We start from the raw sequence: 17,302 nt of genomic DNA, 5'->3' as shown, positions 1-17,302 counted from the left end.
TTGTCCACAGATTGAAAAAGCTAGGAAAACATGTGAATCAATCTGTTTCTGCCTTTCTCCGAGACTATAGAATGGGGTCCATCTGCCACAACAATCTCCGTTTCAATATGCATGACATCTATAGGGGAGACGGTGTACATTTTACAGATGAGTGAAACAGAGTCTTCCTCTTGAACTTTAGACTCTGCATTGGTACTTACTTGTAGCTAATAAAATCTCCCAATAAACACAAGGGTTCTTTTTAGAGTCACCCAACATCTAAACACAAACACTTCATAAATATCTGACTACTCTTATGGGACGACTTCCAATCTTCACACTGTACGTCGTCCATACGTGTATGGTATGCGTACGATAAATCTAACTTAAAATAAAATAGCCTCTATCACAAAATTTTTATAATCCCAGAGGACCCCATCCCCCGGGGCTCAAATATAACGTTGGGAACCGTGAGAAGAGCCCCAAGGCCCCCACGGTCCCAGCTGGCTCCCCACTTCCTTTGGGAGCCGGCATTGCTTTTTGTCTCAGAGAGCAGCTTACATGCTTACATTTTTCTTTCAAAGATGACTTCAAGAGTTATACATTTTATAAAATAATATAGTACTGCACGCTTAATGAGAAAAGTCAGCACAATTATGATAGAATATAAAAATGAAAAAAAATTCAATACTTTTACACTCAACAAACTCGTAAACAGAGTACACAGTTTAAGTTAAAAGCACCCTACCACAACTAGTTTTTGAAACGCACTGTACAATAAAATACGTCACAAAATAGGCTACATACATGGTGACTGTATCGTAACTTCACATAGAAAAAAGAAAGCCAATCAAAATTAGCATGAAGAACATAGATGGAAGTAGACAACAGCCAATCAAATTTTTTGCAAAATCTGTCGAAGGAAAGGGATTAGTCGCTAATACGTTTTCTTATAATCCTTCACAACCGATCAAAAACGAGTGTAAAAAGTTTTTGTTTTTAACATACGGGTAAATTAGATATATTGGCATGTACATGAAGCGAGAGGGAATTATTAAAGATGACTAGCTTTCGCAAGACCCCGAAAGGCTTGTTTCAAAAAAGTATGTATGCACCTATTCTGCGATGATGCGTGCCCATTGCAACAACGACTGAGATGCCTGCTTCCCTACGTGGGGTACCATATTAGAATGATGGCAACGGCACAAGGTGAGCAAAGAATCTTGTTTCCAAAAGAACAACAAGTTATCTGTGAAAGGAGAGAGTGCGTACCTCTGAACAGTGACAACAGATAGGTTACAACAGTCTAAGGAACATATCTATAAGCTTATTGCGCCACTTTTGTGACACTTTTAACATGTGAAATGTGGCGCAAGAAGCTTGTTAATCTGCGTCTCACTTTTCAAGAAAAACTCTCAACTCCAGACTCTGAGAGTTAATGGGGTACAATAGTACAGGTACGCAAGCTTAAAAACTTATATTAAAATTCACTTTTGTCAGAAGTTTTGCAACTCAGTTTACGGTAATTAATTAAATGTTCTTTTCTTTGCCTTCACCAAACATTCTTTAGAAGCAATCACGACATATCGAGCAACAGCAATGAAATTGTCTGCAACGTATTGAATATACTTGGACGTATAGAAGCAGTGTTTAATTCAAATTGGGAATTCTGGTGGCTGCAATGTTTATACAAGGTAAGCATGGCGGCCTAGATATACAATGCCTCCATTGCAATGCATTAGAAATAAATCGGCGTATTTACAATCCCGTTGTGCCACTTTTGTGTCAGTAACACAGTAGCCACTTCCATATAGACACCAATTAAACGCGGGACTATAACAGAAGTGAAATGTACTAGACACACTACACACGTATAATCGTAGTGTTACCTTCACTTGTAATGCTTCACCTTATTTAGTCACATCTACATAACTTTAAACTCTAGTTTTCTTTTTTGTTTTGCAGATTACCTATCCTACATCTTTTGGAGTCCACATCATAATTTGTTTATATTACTGTTTTATTAAAGTTATTTTTCTAGTTGTTTATTATATTATCTTTAAGTTATGTTTACATGTATTGTTGGTTTAATAAAAGTTAATAAAAAAACAATATACTCGATTTTTTTTGGGGGGGGATAAAGGTCCACAACTAAAATAATATTTATAATTTGAAGTACTATAGTAAGATGTTTGACAGTAGGGTTGAAAAGTACTGGCTGTACAATAAGGCATATTTTCTCTGGATGGACTACAACATAGAAAGGAAATCAAAGTAAAACAAGACAATGTGTATCACATTTACAAACCTCTTGCGACATTTTCGCGTGCAAACCTACCCCCCTACAAAATTAACTGTATGGGCCTCAATGACGCCCCTTAAACGACGAAAACAACCACCCCCCGGAGATTTCTATATTGTATCGGGGAAAATGCGTGGCCCACTGCCTGATGTCCTGGAGTCCGCCACGCCCAGACCCTGTTGCTGCAGTGTCCTCGGATGAAACAGCCATTACAATGCAATCATAACCACTCGTGACCGTCACCACAAATTCATTAGCACGCATATGCCTTTACCACGCATGCTTTTTACAACTACCATACATTTACCACGCACGATAAAGGGATAAACACGGTAATAGGTTTGTGGTGATGGACACGCGTTGTAATGATTGTGGCTCACGTGATTCAAATTAGTTTTTAGGTATGAGTGTGACCAAGTCTGATAAGATCGGAAGCCAAGGACAAACACCATGGTGTCTGTGGCAGGATATCTCATGGATCACAGAGAAGATAGGCGGGGTTAAATTGAAAGTAGCAGGTATAATGAAAATAACGGAGGAACACTACTAAAATGGTAGACAACGGAGTATGTAATTAATGTTTGGCGCCTCAGCAATATGTTTCAAATGAATATAGATAGAATATGATTATTAATATATTACAAAAGTATAGCAGCGGATGAGGCACGCGACCCGGCAGAAGAAAGCGGAAAATGTAATACCTGAAATGAGGAGAGGTTTGCTTGGCGAACTTGAAGAAAAACAAAGAAGCGTGGGTTTGGAAAGGAGGCTGCACATACGTAGAGAGAACAACTGGTGCCAAAAAAAACAGAAAGTTTTACATACTATCATAAAAATATAGCTCTTATTTTGACCAGTAAAGTTATACTTGAAAAGAACTGTTTTTTATGAGCCCCAAGCCCCCATGGTCCAAGCCGGCTCCCCACGTCCTTCGGGAGCCGGCATTGTATTTCGTCACACCAGGCACTGCAGAAGGCGGCACTGTAGGCACCCCGGGACACTGCAGAAGCCGGCCCTGAAAGGTGGTGGTCCCCAGGGCCATCAAAGGCTCCAGGAGGGGTGCCGCGCGGCCCCCTCCCAACATTCAAAAGCCCCGAGGGGTGGTAGTCCCCGAGGCTTGGTGGTCTGTTTCCCCCTATTTTCTATTTAGAGCCCCGGGGAGGCGGTGTTCCCCGGGCGTGTGTGGGGGGCTTGAAACCCCCCACACAGTCTTTTTTTAAAATAGAAAGAGGCCCCAGGGACTGGCGGTCCCAGGGGATCGGTGGGGGCCATGAGCCCCCCCTGCATACATACAGTTAAAGCCCCAGGGGATGGCGTTCCCCGAGGCAGAGGAACCCCTCTAGGCACCCCATTCTAAAAAAAAATTGCCCCCGATATTTGGAATAAAACGGACTTCTATTTTTTTTTTCTATTTTTTTTTCCTTTTCCACCGTGTAGGAGTACCATACGCGTACGCCACGATTTTTTATTTTTTAAATCCATGTAGGACCCTCTAAGCAACCCTGGAGGGTCAGGATGTTTCTACCCTGCCCCCTTTCCTTATATTTCAACTTTGTTTTACTGTTTTCTTGTGACTCGGTTCTACCGAGGCACAAGATGGCTGCCAACACTTCCTGGTTTGGAGTGTTGACAGACAGTTGACAGCCAATCAACATGCAGCTCGTGCTCATAATTGTACGGATTTCTGTACGCATACAGTACCTTGTCTCTAGATATCACTATGATACGTCCGACGCGTTTCGGGGCCAAAAACCCGCCCCTTATTCATGGACTTGCTGAGGAAGGAGCCAAACTCTACTCACACTTCTCAAGCGCTTAAATGCCTGAGAGGGGCGTTGTCCGCCCTGAGTGGGTGGGATTATGACGTCGGGGCTTGTGGTACATGCAGTCCTGTGAGTAAAATGATTCATGAACCCTTAAGTAGGGTGGCTCTGTCCTTCTGTTTCCAGTCTGTTTTCCAGTGAATAATGCAGCGGTGTGTCAAGAATTACCCTCGCCTGTCAATTCAAGGTTTTTAAATGACATTCAAACAGAAGGACAGAGCCACCCTACTTAAGGGTTCATGAATCATTTTACTCACAGGACTGCATGTACCACAAGCCCCGACGTCATAATCCCACCCACTCAGGGCGGACGACGCCCCTCTCAGGCATTTAAGCGCTTGAGAAGTGTGAGTAGAGTTTGGCTCCTTCCTCAGCAAGTCCATGAATAAGGGGCGGGTTTTTGGCCCCGAAACACGTTGGACGTTCAGTAGCAACAAGAGGGAGTCCTGGTGCATCGCTTTGGGAGCCATTGCAAAAACCGGATGGTTGGAAGGACGTGGTGAGCCTTTGCCAAAGCGCTTGCGCACTTTGCTGTAACAAAATTCCTAACGGCCTGCCTTGGTCGTGGCAAGGGGCTCCGCTTCCAGTGCGGAACAAGGATCCAGCAACAGAAGCCTGAGGCGGTCTGAATCGGCATCGCCTGTCAGCACAGATTTCCAGTGAATAATGCAGCAGTGTGTCAAGAATTACCCTCGCCTGTCAATTCAAGGTTTTTAAATGACATTCAAACAGAAGGACAGAGCCACCCTACTTAAGGGTTCATGAATCATTTTACTCACAGGACTGCATGTACCACAAGCCCCGACGTCATAATCCCACCCACTCAGGGCGGACGACGCCCCTCTCAGGCATTTAAGCGCTTGAGAAGTGTGAGTAGAGTTTGGCTCCTTCCTCAGCAAGTCCATGAATAAGGGGTGGGTTTTTGGCCCCGAAACACGTTGGACGTTCAGTAGCAACAAGAGGGAGTCCTGGTGCATCGCTTTGGGAGCCATTGCAAAAACTGGATGGTTGGAAGGACGTGGTGAGCCTTTGCCAAAGCGCTTGCGCACTTTGCTGTAACAAAATTCCTAACGGCCTGCCTTGGTCGTGGCAAGGGGCTCCGCTTCCAGTGCGGAACAAGGATCCAGCAACAGAAGCCTGAGGCGGTCTGAATCGGCATCGCCTGTCAGCACAGATTTCCAGTGAATAATGCAGCAGTGTGTCAAGAATTACCCTCGCCTGTCAATTCAAGGTTTTTAAATGACATTCAAACAGAAGGACAGAGCCACCCTACTTAAGGGTTCATGAATCATTTTACTCACAGGACTGCATGTACCACAAGCCCCGACGTCATAATCCCACCCACTCAGGGCGGATGACGCCCCTCTCAGGCATTTAAGCGCTTGAGAAGTGTGAGTAGAGTTTGGCTCCTTCCTCAGCAAGTCCATGAATAAGGGGCGGGTTTTTGGCCCCGAAACGCGTCGGACATTCAGTAGCAACAAGAGGGAGTCCTGGTGCATCGCTTTGGGAGCCATTGCAAAAACCGGATGGTTGGAAGGACGTGGTGAGCCCTTGCCAAAGCGCTTGCGCACTTTGCTGTAACAATATATATATATATATATATATATATATATATATATATATATATATATATCTTTTTTTTCTTTGCTCACAAAGGTCACCGCCGCCCCACCATTTGTCCTGGGTGCAAGCCTACGCGGTGGTGAGCCGCGATATATTTCAACACAGCGGTAAGTCGTACCAGACAAACAGGCGCACTCATTAATTTTCTTCAGCCCGATTTTATTTTTCAAGGTTTCCCCCCCCCCCCTCTCATGCCGACAGACGCGTTTCGGCGTAAAACGCCTTTCTCAATGTCAGTTCAATAAAGTTCAAAATAAACTTAAATACAGGTGATTGGTGCATGTGACTTTTTGTAACTACAGAATGCAGTAAAAATAGAAAAGGTGACTGTACATAAAATTTATAGTAGCCATCTTATAATGTGCAAATCGTGCAAAGTATACAAGTGTTCAACTTTAAAAGAAAATGCTACATAATTGTACGTGTGTGTGAATAATACAATTCATTATTATAGAGAATGGTTGAGAATACATTACTCATAATGAGTAAATCTTGAATCACACATTTCGTACTCAACCAGCCTCAACAGTGTTTTCTGTCCAAATTCACATGTTTGACATATTAGTGCCCTGAATGGGCTATGAGCTAAATTGCTCATGATGTTAAGTTCAATAGTACAGGACCTCTATAGTGCCAAACTCCATTTGAATTAATGCCTCAAATAGGCATGACGTAATTAGGCCCTGTATGGGCCTGGAGCTTCCTAATTTCCAATTGGCTTAAAAGAGAGTTCTTATTAGATCCTACAGTCCCACAGTTTAATATCAACAAAAATCAGAAAATAATTCCTCAATTTTGTATAGTTACCTAATACAGCGAAAAAGGGGAGAAAAAGAATAGAAAGAAGAGAGAAGAAAGGAAAAGGAAGAAAACCTCCTACATCTATCTAATCTCAATTAAATTCATTTGCAATTTAGTATACAATACCCCTCTAACACTATTTAGATTATAATGGGTCTTTAGACTAGTCAGCAGCAGATTAGTTTACAAAAAAAGGGGAAATGGGTGTGATAACTGTCCAGAGGGGTCAGCCCAGATGTACCCACATCTCTTCATCCCCATTATGCCCAAGCGGCATCATGGTTTAAAGCTTGATGATTTACTTGGATTCCAAGGTCCGCATTTTCTTCAGTCTGTCCCCTCCTCTTTCATTCTTAGGGACTTGGTCCAGGCTGAAGAAACTCAAAAGATCCCTGTTACTTTTATGATATTTCTCGAAATGGCGAGCTATAGGATAGTTCACATCTTTGCTGTTAATTGCTCGCATGTGTTCGAGTATCCGTTTTTTGACTGGATGAATTGAACTGCCGATATACCTCTTATTACTGGGGCAGATCAGGCATTATACTGTATACTCTGAGTTACAGTTCAACAGTGAATTGATTTTCCAGAGGCTTTTAGGGTCATTGACATCTGTTCTATATGCGGTAACCTTTTTGCTAAATTTACAAGCTTTGCAGCTCATGCAGGGATAAAACCCTAAAGCAGAATCCTTCTTCATCGAATTTATTTGAAAATGACTGTGTACCAAATGGTCGCCCACACATTTCCCACATCTGTAGGTGATCAATGGCTTAGCTGGAAGACTGCCCCAAAGGACTTGATCTGTCTGTAGAATCCTCCAGTTTTTTCTGAAGATTCTGATAATTTGGGTAGATTTACAGGTAAACTGTTTAATCATTCTTGCCGGTTCCCCTTTGGTGTTATTGGGTTTGGTTGCAGTTTTATTTTCACCCTTCCCCTTACAAATGAGGAGGTCCCTTCTCTGTACTTTGTCAGCTCTGCCCTCCACTGTTTTGAGACTGTTTGTTGAATAGCCCCTTGCAATGAAACGGTCTACTGCTTCTGATTTCGCCTGCTGGTATTCTTTCTCCAAGGTGCAATTGCGCTTAATGCGCAGTAGCTCTCCATAAGGGATATTAGAGATAAGACTCTTGGGGTGATGACTTTCAGCATGCAGAGTCACATTTCCTGCGGTTGGCTTTCGATATAGCTTAGTCAACAATCTGTTATTCTCAATGTATACTGTTAAATCTAAGTAACAGACTGTCCCACTACTTGTATTGGCTGTGAAGAACAAATTTGGACTGTTATCATTAAGGCGATCGATATATTCCTCAGCCGAGGAGCGATCTCCTCGCCAAATGACGTAGAGATCGTCGATATATCTTGCCCATAAGGCAATCCTGTCCACCCACAGTTCATTATCACCTGCCCAGGCCACGTGCTTCTCCCACCAGCCGACGAATAAATTTGCGTAGCTGGGGGTGAAGCACGTGCCCATCGCAGTCCCCCTTAGTTGTCTGTACAATTGTCCTGAGAAGATAAAAATGTTATGCTCTAAGCAGAACTTGGTCATATTAACCACCATCAAGTTATGGTCTCTATATTTCAACGGTCTCTTCCCCAGGAACCAGTTGATGGCTTCTAGTCCCTGTTCATGATGGATATAAGTATAGAGACTCGTGATGTCCAGAGTTATGAGCAGCATATCTGACTCCATCGTGCTCCCCTCAATGAGTCGTAGGAAGTCCCGTGAATCTTGTACATATGATGCCAAGTCTTTCACCTTTGGAGATAAGAACAAATCTATGTAGATGGAACAATTCTCCAAAAGACTCTGGTTAGAGGCCATAATCGGTCTCCCGGGGGGACAAGTCAAATCTTTGTGCACCTTGGGCAGGTGATAAAAGGTGGGCAGGGTAGGACTCTCACAGTACAAAAGAAGAAAGTCCTCATGGTTAATCATTCCAGCAGTTTCCCATTCCTTGAGAAGTTTATGAAAGTCATGGATGCTGTTATGATACTCTGTTCTGGAAATAGTCGTGTAGCAATCTTGATCTTGTAATTGCCTAAGTGCTTCCTTCAGATATTGCTCTTTTTCAAGAATGACGATGTTACCTCCTTTGTCTGAAGGCTTAAAAATCAGACTTTCGTCATTCTTCAAGCCTTGTAACAGATCCCAATCTTTTTTGGTGAGATTGTATTCATTTCTCATAGGGGCTCTGCTCATCATTAGCTTTTTGAGATCTGTGATCAGTGCTTCATTGAAAACATCCATGGCATGTGGTGTCTTAGGTATTGTCCTTGATTTGCATTTCAGTTGACTATTGCCTCCACACTGGGTAACATTCATTCTTATGACATGTTCTTCGCCATCTCTTGTGTATTCATGCCTCTAGTGTCTTCGTTTTCCTCATCTTGTAGCCTTAAGTGTGTTCCCAAGGCAGTAAGATCATTGCTTGCCAACATATTCGAATCATCTTTCCTCGTTTCTTCATTTTTAACAACTTTACGAGGATGAAGCAAGTGGATTTTTTGCAATTTCAGTTTTCAAATATATTTGAACAGATCAACCCTGATCTGGGTGTAGTCCGGTTCCATGTTTGGGCAGAAAGTCAGTCCATATTGTAGCACTCGTGTCTCGTCGGTATTCAGGAGTCTTTTTGAGAGGTTGATAATGGTCATAGTATTTTCCTCATTCACCATTTTCCTCTCCGTCCCCGACTGCGTGTAATCCGTTGGGGTATTTCTTTGCCCCCGTCTTTTGTGGCCCCTCCTTGTTTTACGTTTTTGTTTTGTTGTGGGGGGGTGTCCTGGGTGGTGGTCATTGATTAGTTTCGCGCATAAGTTTGTATTCCCGAAAATAACTTGGTTCATTGGACGTTGTTGCTTCATCTATGTCCACAGTTTGTTCATTTTCGGAGTTCTCCACCTCTGATTCTGAGGTATCTCGAGAGACGGTTGCCACACTTTTTTGGGCTGCCAGCTTCTTTCTTTGGGCATCATATTTCCGTGCGAAGGTTAGCACTCTTCCAGAGCGATAGTCTTGTTCGTCTCTCTGGAATTTGGACTGTTTTCTTCTTCTAATGACCATTTCATAGTCTTTCAGTCATTTTGTCTTTCTTGTTCTCAAATCCTCCGCTTGTTTGATATCTTTTTCTTTTGTAACCTGTTCTTCTATTGTTCTTCTATTCTATTTTTACTGCATTCTGTAGTTACGAAAAGTCACATACACCAATCACCTGTATTTAAGTTTATTTTGAACTTTATTGAAGTGACATTGAGAAAGGCGTTTTACTCCGAAACGCGTCTGTCAGCATGAGAGGGGGGGGAACCTTGAAAAATAAAATCGGGCTGAAGAAAACTAATGAGTGCGCCTATTTGTCTGGTACGACTTACCTCTGTGTTGAAATCTATACTACTATTATAAAGAAAGAACTTTGAACCTTTGAGGTGGGTAAACTCGGGAACCACAGCGCCAATCCACACACCCGATACATCGTTGTAATCGTCAGGGTGTGCAGATGGACATAGGCTATATAAACTTAATAAATATACGTTATTTAAAAACTTTACCGAAAAAAAAGTAGTCCCTTGGAAGAAGCGCCGGCTGCGACGTGCGTGCCTGACGTGAGAAGCGCGGGGAGGAGCGGCGTCCAGGAGCGCGAGGAGGACCGGCGGACATGGCGCGGTGAGGAGCGGTGAGGAGCAGCGGACAGGCAGTGAGGAGCGGCGGACAGGCGGTAAGGAGCGGAGGACAGGCGGCGAGGAGCGGTGAGCGGCGAGCGGCGGATGAGGTAGGTTATTTATTTATTTATTTAGGAGCGGCGGAAAAATGAAGCAAAAATGAAAATCGTGAGTAAAAGGAAGCAAACGGAGCATTACAAAAGTGAGCCAAACGGTGCATTACAGGAGGAAAAAGTTGCATGTGCAGGTTACAAAAGCGTACATCGTGAGCAAGAGGAAGCAAACGGAGCATTACAAAAGTGAGCCAAACGTTGGATTACAGGAGGTTGGGCGTGGCTGAACGCGCGATGTAGGCAGAAGTGCCCGGGCAGAGCTCCGAGTGAAGCTTCCGTACCGCGGGCCATTTCTCCGGTCCTATTATCCTGTAACCGGCTCATACTCACACCGAGTGTGCCCGGAAGTCGTGGCCACCTGCTGGGAAAATTTGAGGTGAATCGGAGACTTGGACCCTCCGACCGGTGAGAGTCCCCTTTCAGTTGCCCGGCCAGGGCTCATTTCCGGCCGGCGGCCACCGCTACCAGAGCCCGGGGATTTGGCCTACACACTAAGCCGCGCCGTGGTCATCGCCCGCGCCGCACAGCACACAAGAGAGGAACGCTGCGCAGTGTTTGCGCCACCGATGACCAACTGCCTGGGAGCCCGCCCGGTGTGAACAGCGGAGACGGTGCCCTTGACCGGCCCGGGCCCTTACTAGTTGCCCGACCCGGGGCGGCTTCCGGTCGGAGGCGGCTCCAGCCCAAGGCCGGCGACCCGGCCCACGCTCTGGAGCATGGACAATTACACTGGTTGTGCCCATTGCTGAACAGCGAGCAAGCCATGATTCCAGTGACGAGGTGCCTGCCTGGATTGCTGGAGCCGATTGTATAACGGAGGAGAGACTACCCTTGTGGGTGAGCGGCCTGTGTGTGATCCCACTCAGTTCCCATGCGAGCCCCCCCAGGACTTTTACGCTGCACGGGTGCACTGAGGTGAGCCACCTAGCCGGTCGCTGTGTCACAGGCGGCTGGGTGGCACAGTGCTGCTGCCCGGGGATTTGGCACTGCCCGGGATGGCGGGCTGAGGTGGCTGGGGCCCACGTGAAGGTGCTCCGTCTCTGGACGTGGCCTAAGACCCACAACGTGGCTGCGACCCGCTGGGACAGCCAAGAAGGAGCGGACGGTGGGGGTGGCCAGATGGCCTGAGTCGGTTGATTCCCTGTGATCCTGTGTCGAGCGAGGGGCAGCATTAGTGGACCCTGGGACCACGTTTAGCGGCGATTGCACACCCCTGCACTGTGCATCGAGATGCCCTGCACCACCATTGGCAGCACCCCGAGTCGTCTGGACTGACTGGTCTCCTCGAGGTCGGCAGGACTGGGGCGGGGAGATTCCCCGGGCGGCCTGGACTGACTGGTCTCCCCGAGGCCTACTGTGTGGTGGAACGGCGCTGGACACTCCAGAGTGGCACTTAGCAGCGCACGGACACCCCTGCACTATTCACGGCGCAACCCTTGGGCCCTCCCTTGACGGCGACACTACGTGGGATCCCTGGTGCTTTGGTGGGACCACCGTCTCATCACCAGACACAAAGTGCCCGGCGGAGGTGACACAGAACACCGGACCCTGAGGTTGGTCCGCCTGAGACCCCGAAGTGCCTGTTGCAGAGGCCTGCCGACCTAGCCGCCTTGCAGTGCTGACCAGTCCCTTGTCAGGAGGGACCAGAGCGAGGACCGGAACCGGAGGGGCACAAAATAAGGGGAAGATGGCGAAAAACTCGGAGGCTGACCAGACTGCCTCTAAACTGGACACCATGCTGGCGGCAATGGAGCGTCTGGAAGAGTCCATGCAGCTGACCCGTACCTCCCTGGAGACCAAGATAGACAAGGTGGCAGTGGACCTGACGCATCTCAGGGCAGATCACAAGAAACTGTCTGAACGGACGACGGTCTTGGAACATACGATGGCGGAGGCCTCGCCCAGGATGACACTGGCGGATAAACACATACGGGACCTCCTCAACCGGGTGGAATTCCTTGAGGATAGGGCAGAGGATGCGGAAGGACGTGCCCGAAGGAACAACATTCGTATAGTGGGTCTGCCGGAGCGTTGGGAACGGAGGGAAGCGGCGGAACACATGGAGGCCTGTTGCCGGAGGGCACGCTGTCGCCACACTTTGTGGTGGAGAGGGCGCACCGGGTGCCGTCCCGCCCGCCCCCTGTGGGCTCCAACCCCAGGCCCATGCTCATGCGGGTGTTGAACTACCGCGACCGGGACGACATCTTGCGTGTGACCAGGAAGCTATCAGACATCAAGGTGGACAATGCAAAAATAATGTCCTTTCCCGATTACACGGTGCAGGTCCAACGTCAGCGCCACTCATTCATGGCAGTGAAGCAGAGGCTCAGGCGACTGGCCCTCAAGTACTCTTTACTATTTCCAGCTCGCCTCCGTGTGGCAGCACAAGATAAAACGCATTTCTTCGACACTCCTGAGGCGGCTGAGGCCTGGCTGGATTCTGGGATTGACACGGAACGAGGGGCCGCACCGCCGAAGCCTCGTAGAGACCGTGGTGCTCGCAGACGAAGACACCGGTGACCCTCACCCGCTAAATCGTCCACAACGGATAAAGAGGTGGGCCCCACACCGGACCAAATACAGAGTGAACAACAAGAGGCCCTCCAGATGGTAGCCGAGCTCAATGGGTCACAGTCATCCATCCTGATCTCCAACGCCAGTCCCAGATCACGTGAGAGTGAGGATGATGAATCTTTATATGGCTTACCGGATGAACAGGTAGCGGAGGATTTACCAGATGTCACACCTCAAACTGCGGACTTGATAGCGTAGCAGGGTCTCTCAATCCACCTCTGGACAGATTGCAGTGGATGATGCCACATGGGCGTGTGCACGCAGGATTTGGTGGACTGCCTGGAGGGCCCCCCAAGGCTCCTGGAGACCTCAGTCTTTGATATCTACATTAACCTCATGGCCCGAACCCTGCTCCCGCCTACTGACCCTGGTGACCCTTGATTTGCTCCCGCTACCTAGTGGGAAGACGGAGTTGCAATACCGGCGGTGCAGCAGAGACATTGTGTTTAAGGGGTGGTCGGACCCCTAGAGGTGAGTGTCCCTCAACAAGCAGAGGTGGGGGCCTCTAGAGCCAAGTGTCCCGACCTCGTGACGACAGGCGCTTCGAACCCTGAATGTAGACACTGACATTGACTTCCGGTGGCCATTGACTCACTGCCTGCGGCGGGGAGACACCACCGCTCTCCTGGCATGGTGAACTGTTGTGTGTTGTCTATTACTCGAACTCAGTAACTCCCCCATTGAACTCACGTATTAATTGAGCTCACTAGAGCGTTTGGGCGACGACATGTTTCGTTGTTGTCCTTTTGGCATTATGGTTATATTGGTGTTCTTCTTGGGACTAGTGCCAGCATTGCAATGTCATATCCTTTGTTTTCACATTTGCATGGGGGGACGGGTTGCGATTACAGTATTCGATATATGCTTGTGTGGCTGGAATGGGCTGGGGGGTGGGGAGGGGCGTTGGGGAACTTGGGAATTATGGAGAATGTGATGGCTGCAGTTAGGTTTTGCACCTGGAATGTGAGGGGTATGCACACACCCTCGCGTTGGTATCAGGTGTACTCCTATCTTAGAAGACATCAGGTACAAATCGCTCTATTGCAAGAGACCCACCTGACGGCTGCGGAGGTCCTCATGCTCCGCCGCAGATGGAGAGGGCAGATATATGCCACAGGCTTCTCGGCTTTTGCACGTGGGACTATGATCTGGATACGGCCGGGGGTTCCATTTGCGCTGACACACAGTAACATAGACACAGAGGGGCGTTATGTATTCATACAGGGCAGACTGGATGGGCAACAGATAGTCATAGCCTCCATTTATTCGCCAAATGTTGAACAAGGAGGGTTCCTGACGAGACTGTCTACGGTGATCGCACCCTGGTCTGACGTGCCACTGTTGTTGGGCAGAGAATATAACAGTGTGTTGGATGTTTCCCTCGATCGCTCGTTTCCTCCTGCGGTTGTCACCCCGGCCCAGGCGACTTCCCGGGCCCTTCTTGATTGGGCGACGCAGTGGAACCCGCAGGACGCTTGGCGTGTCAGGAACCCTAACACCCGGGTATATTCCTATTTCTCTGGGGCTCACTCATTACATGTTAGACTAGACAGATATATAATGTCCCAGGACCTGTTTCCTCACATGACTGATACAAATTACTTGGGGCGGACACACTCTGATCACAACCCCAACACTTTGGATTTCGGGTGGAAACGCCCACGTCCGCCTATACCCACATGGCGCCTCCAGCCTGATCTTTTGCTCGACACGCATTCCGCGAGGAGATGTCCAGGAGAATAATACAGTACTTTGAGGACAATGGCGACTCTGCCTCGTCCCCGAGGATAGAGTGGGATGCCTTTAAGGCAGTGACCGAGGTGGCTGCCTTGGGTACAGACAGGCCTGCGTAGGCAGGTAGAGCGGGATCTGACAGACGCGGAGGCCGCCCTGCTAGATAAGGAGCGGGATGCGGTGGAGGGTGATGACTCCCAGTTAATTGCTGCCAGGACGGATCATGCCCTTCTGATGGAGATGTTGAAGAACCTTAATTATGCAGCACACTCTGCGCGTACCCACAACACGGGTGACAAGCCTGGCAGGCTCCTGTCCTGGCTGATACGTCAGGATACTCAATCAGCGTCGGTGCTCTCGATTCGCACGGCTCGGGCGCTGAAGTCTTTACCCAACAACTGATTCATGAGGCGTTCACGTCCCACTACAGGTCTCTGTACAGCTCACAACTGAGAGCTACCGAGGAAGAGATTACAGACTATCTGACGACACTGCAGCTACACGTTGCCACCCGCGCCCAACAAGCAGAGCTGGGTGCAGATCTCACTGGAGAGGAGCTGCGCGAGGTGATTTTCTCCCTCCCTAACGGCAAAGCGCCGGGCCCGGATGGGCTCCCGGCCGAGTTTTACAAGGCCTACTACTTACTATTAATACCGGAACTGTTGAAAGTGTATAAGACGGCATTCGAGAATGCTGAACTTCCGGCGTCTTTGAACGAGGCCAATGTGATCTCGCTCTTGAAATCACGTAGGGAGGCACAAGAGCTTCGCTCGTACAGACCATTGGCGCTCCTTAACACCGACTACAAGATTCTGGCGGCGACACTGGCTCGGAGACTTGCGCCCCTAGTACCCACCCTCGTACACGCCGACCAGAATGGGTTTGTGCCTACCCGCAGCACGGCGTACAATCTCCGTTGCTTCTTTAGAGTCCAGCGCTACGCGGTCTCTGAGTGGCCGTGCTCGGGATGCATAATACTCGACCTGGAAAAGGCGTTTGACTCGGTAGAATGGCCCTACCTGCTCCAGGTGCTTGAGAGGTATGAGCTGGGTGATGCCTATATCCAGATGGTGGAACTCTTGTATCAGTCACCCGAGGTGCGGGTTCGCACCAGGTGGCTATTCTCCAACAGAATACGAGTCAGGAGAGGCACCAGGCAGGGATGCCCCCTCTCTCCCCTGACATTTGCGCTCGTGATGGAGCCATTGGCGGCGCTGCTCCGGACCTCTGGAGCCGCCTGGGGTATCCCGCTGGCGGACGGGACGCATTCGGTGTCTTTGTATGCCGATGACCTGCTGCTATATATTAGGGACCTCACCTGCATACCTGCGACACTCACGGACATCTTTCGGGTGTTCGGAGATATGTCGGGGCTCCGTGTCAACTGGTCGAAGTCGGGTGTCTATGCGCTCAGTGAAGACATGCCGCAATGTGAGGTACGGATGATGGGTGAGACGCTTCAGTGGCACCCGACAGTCTTCCGGTACCTGGGGATCCTCTTTTTTCGGGACCCAGTCGACTTACTGGAGGGCAACCTCGTAAGAGCCATCTCCTCGCTGACAGCCCCGGTCACGTTCTGGAACTCCCTCCCACTGAACGTGCCGGCCCGCGTAGCGTTAACGAAGATGATAATGCTCCCTAGGCTCCTATACTTTTATGCCAACATGCCGGTATATGTGCCGATGCACATATTCAAGGGATTGGAAGCCTTAACCAGGCGCTTGATTTGGAATAAGGGGTGCCCCCGGGTGGCGCTGAGGACCCTTTATGCGGCCACGGAGGCTGAAGGTCTGGCGGTTCCTAATCAAGAGCTTTATTACCTGGCGGCCCAGCTTCAGTGGGTTGCCTATTGGCTTAGCGGCATGAACCTGAATGACACTGCCACTGGGGTCACGACTCTGACCCAGTCCCAGGTTGTCACGCTCTTTCACCCCCTAACGCGGGGCCGCCCCCCCGACCAGATCTACCTAGCGGTTGCAAGACAGTGCTTTGTGCGAGGTCTCAAACTCACTAAAGACACAGTGCCATATGCCCCGAACCTGCCGCTGCTGGGGACCCCCTGGGGGGTGGCCTGATGTCTCATTCCGCGCTGCGTAGTTGGACCATGGCGGATCTGGACAGTCTGGGTGACCTATATGGAGAAGGGGAGTTACTGTCCTTTGCGGCTCTGACCACCAGTAGTGAGCTACCCGCGGGACAGTATCTGGCACATGCTAAGCTTCTCCGTGTGCTGTCCAAGGCGTGGGGGTATTTGTCTCAGGAGCTGAACACACATGTGCTGATACAGTACCTACACATAATGGGTGATGGTTCTCATCTGGTGCACTGGCTGGCACAGGCTTTACACCATCATACGTAATTCTCCTCCCAGCGACTGAGGGATAAGTGGACGGCCGACCGGGGCAGTGCATGGTCGGACAAACAATGGGCCATGATACTGGCTGGAGCAGGGAACGTTCCTCGGAATGCACGATTTAAGATCATCCAGTATTTCATAATACACCGAGCATACTTGTCTCCGGACAAACTGAATCGATACTTCGGCCTCACCTCTTCGGCGTGCCCCAGATGCGGACTCTTAAACGCAGACCTACTACATGCATTCTGGAGTTGCTCTCGCCTTGGCGCGTACTGGTCGGCGGTTACTGCCATATTGACAACGGCCACGTGCGGCACCCTTCCCA

The sequence above is a fragment of the Lissotriton vulgaris genome, chromosome 5, assembly GCF_964263255.1.
Source record: "Lissotriton vulgaris chromosome 5, aLisVul1.2, whole genome shotgun sequence".
In the NCBI taxonomy this organism is placed as follows: domain Eukaryota; kingdom Metazoa; phylum Chordata; class Amphibia; order Caudata; family Salamandridae; genus Lissotriton; species Lissotriton vulgaris.
The sequence above is the reverse complement of the archived record's forward strand: the minus strand, read 5'-3'. Positions refer to the sequence as shown.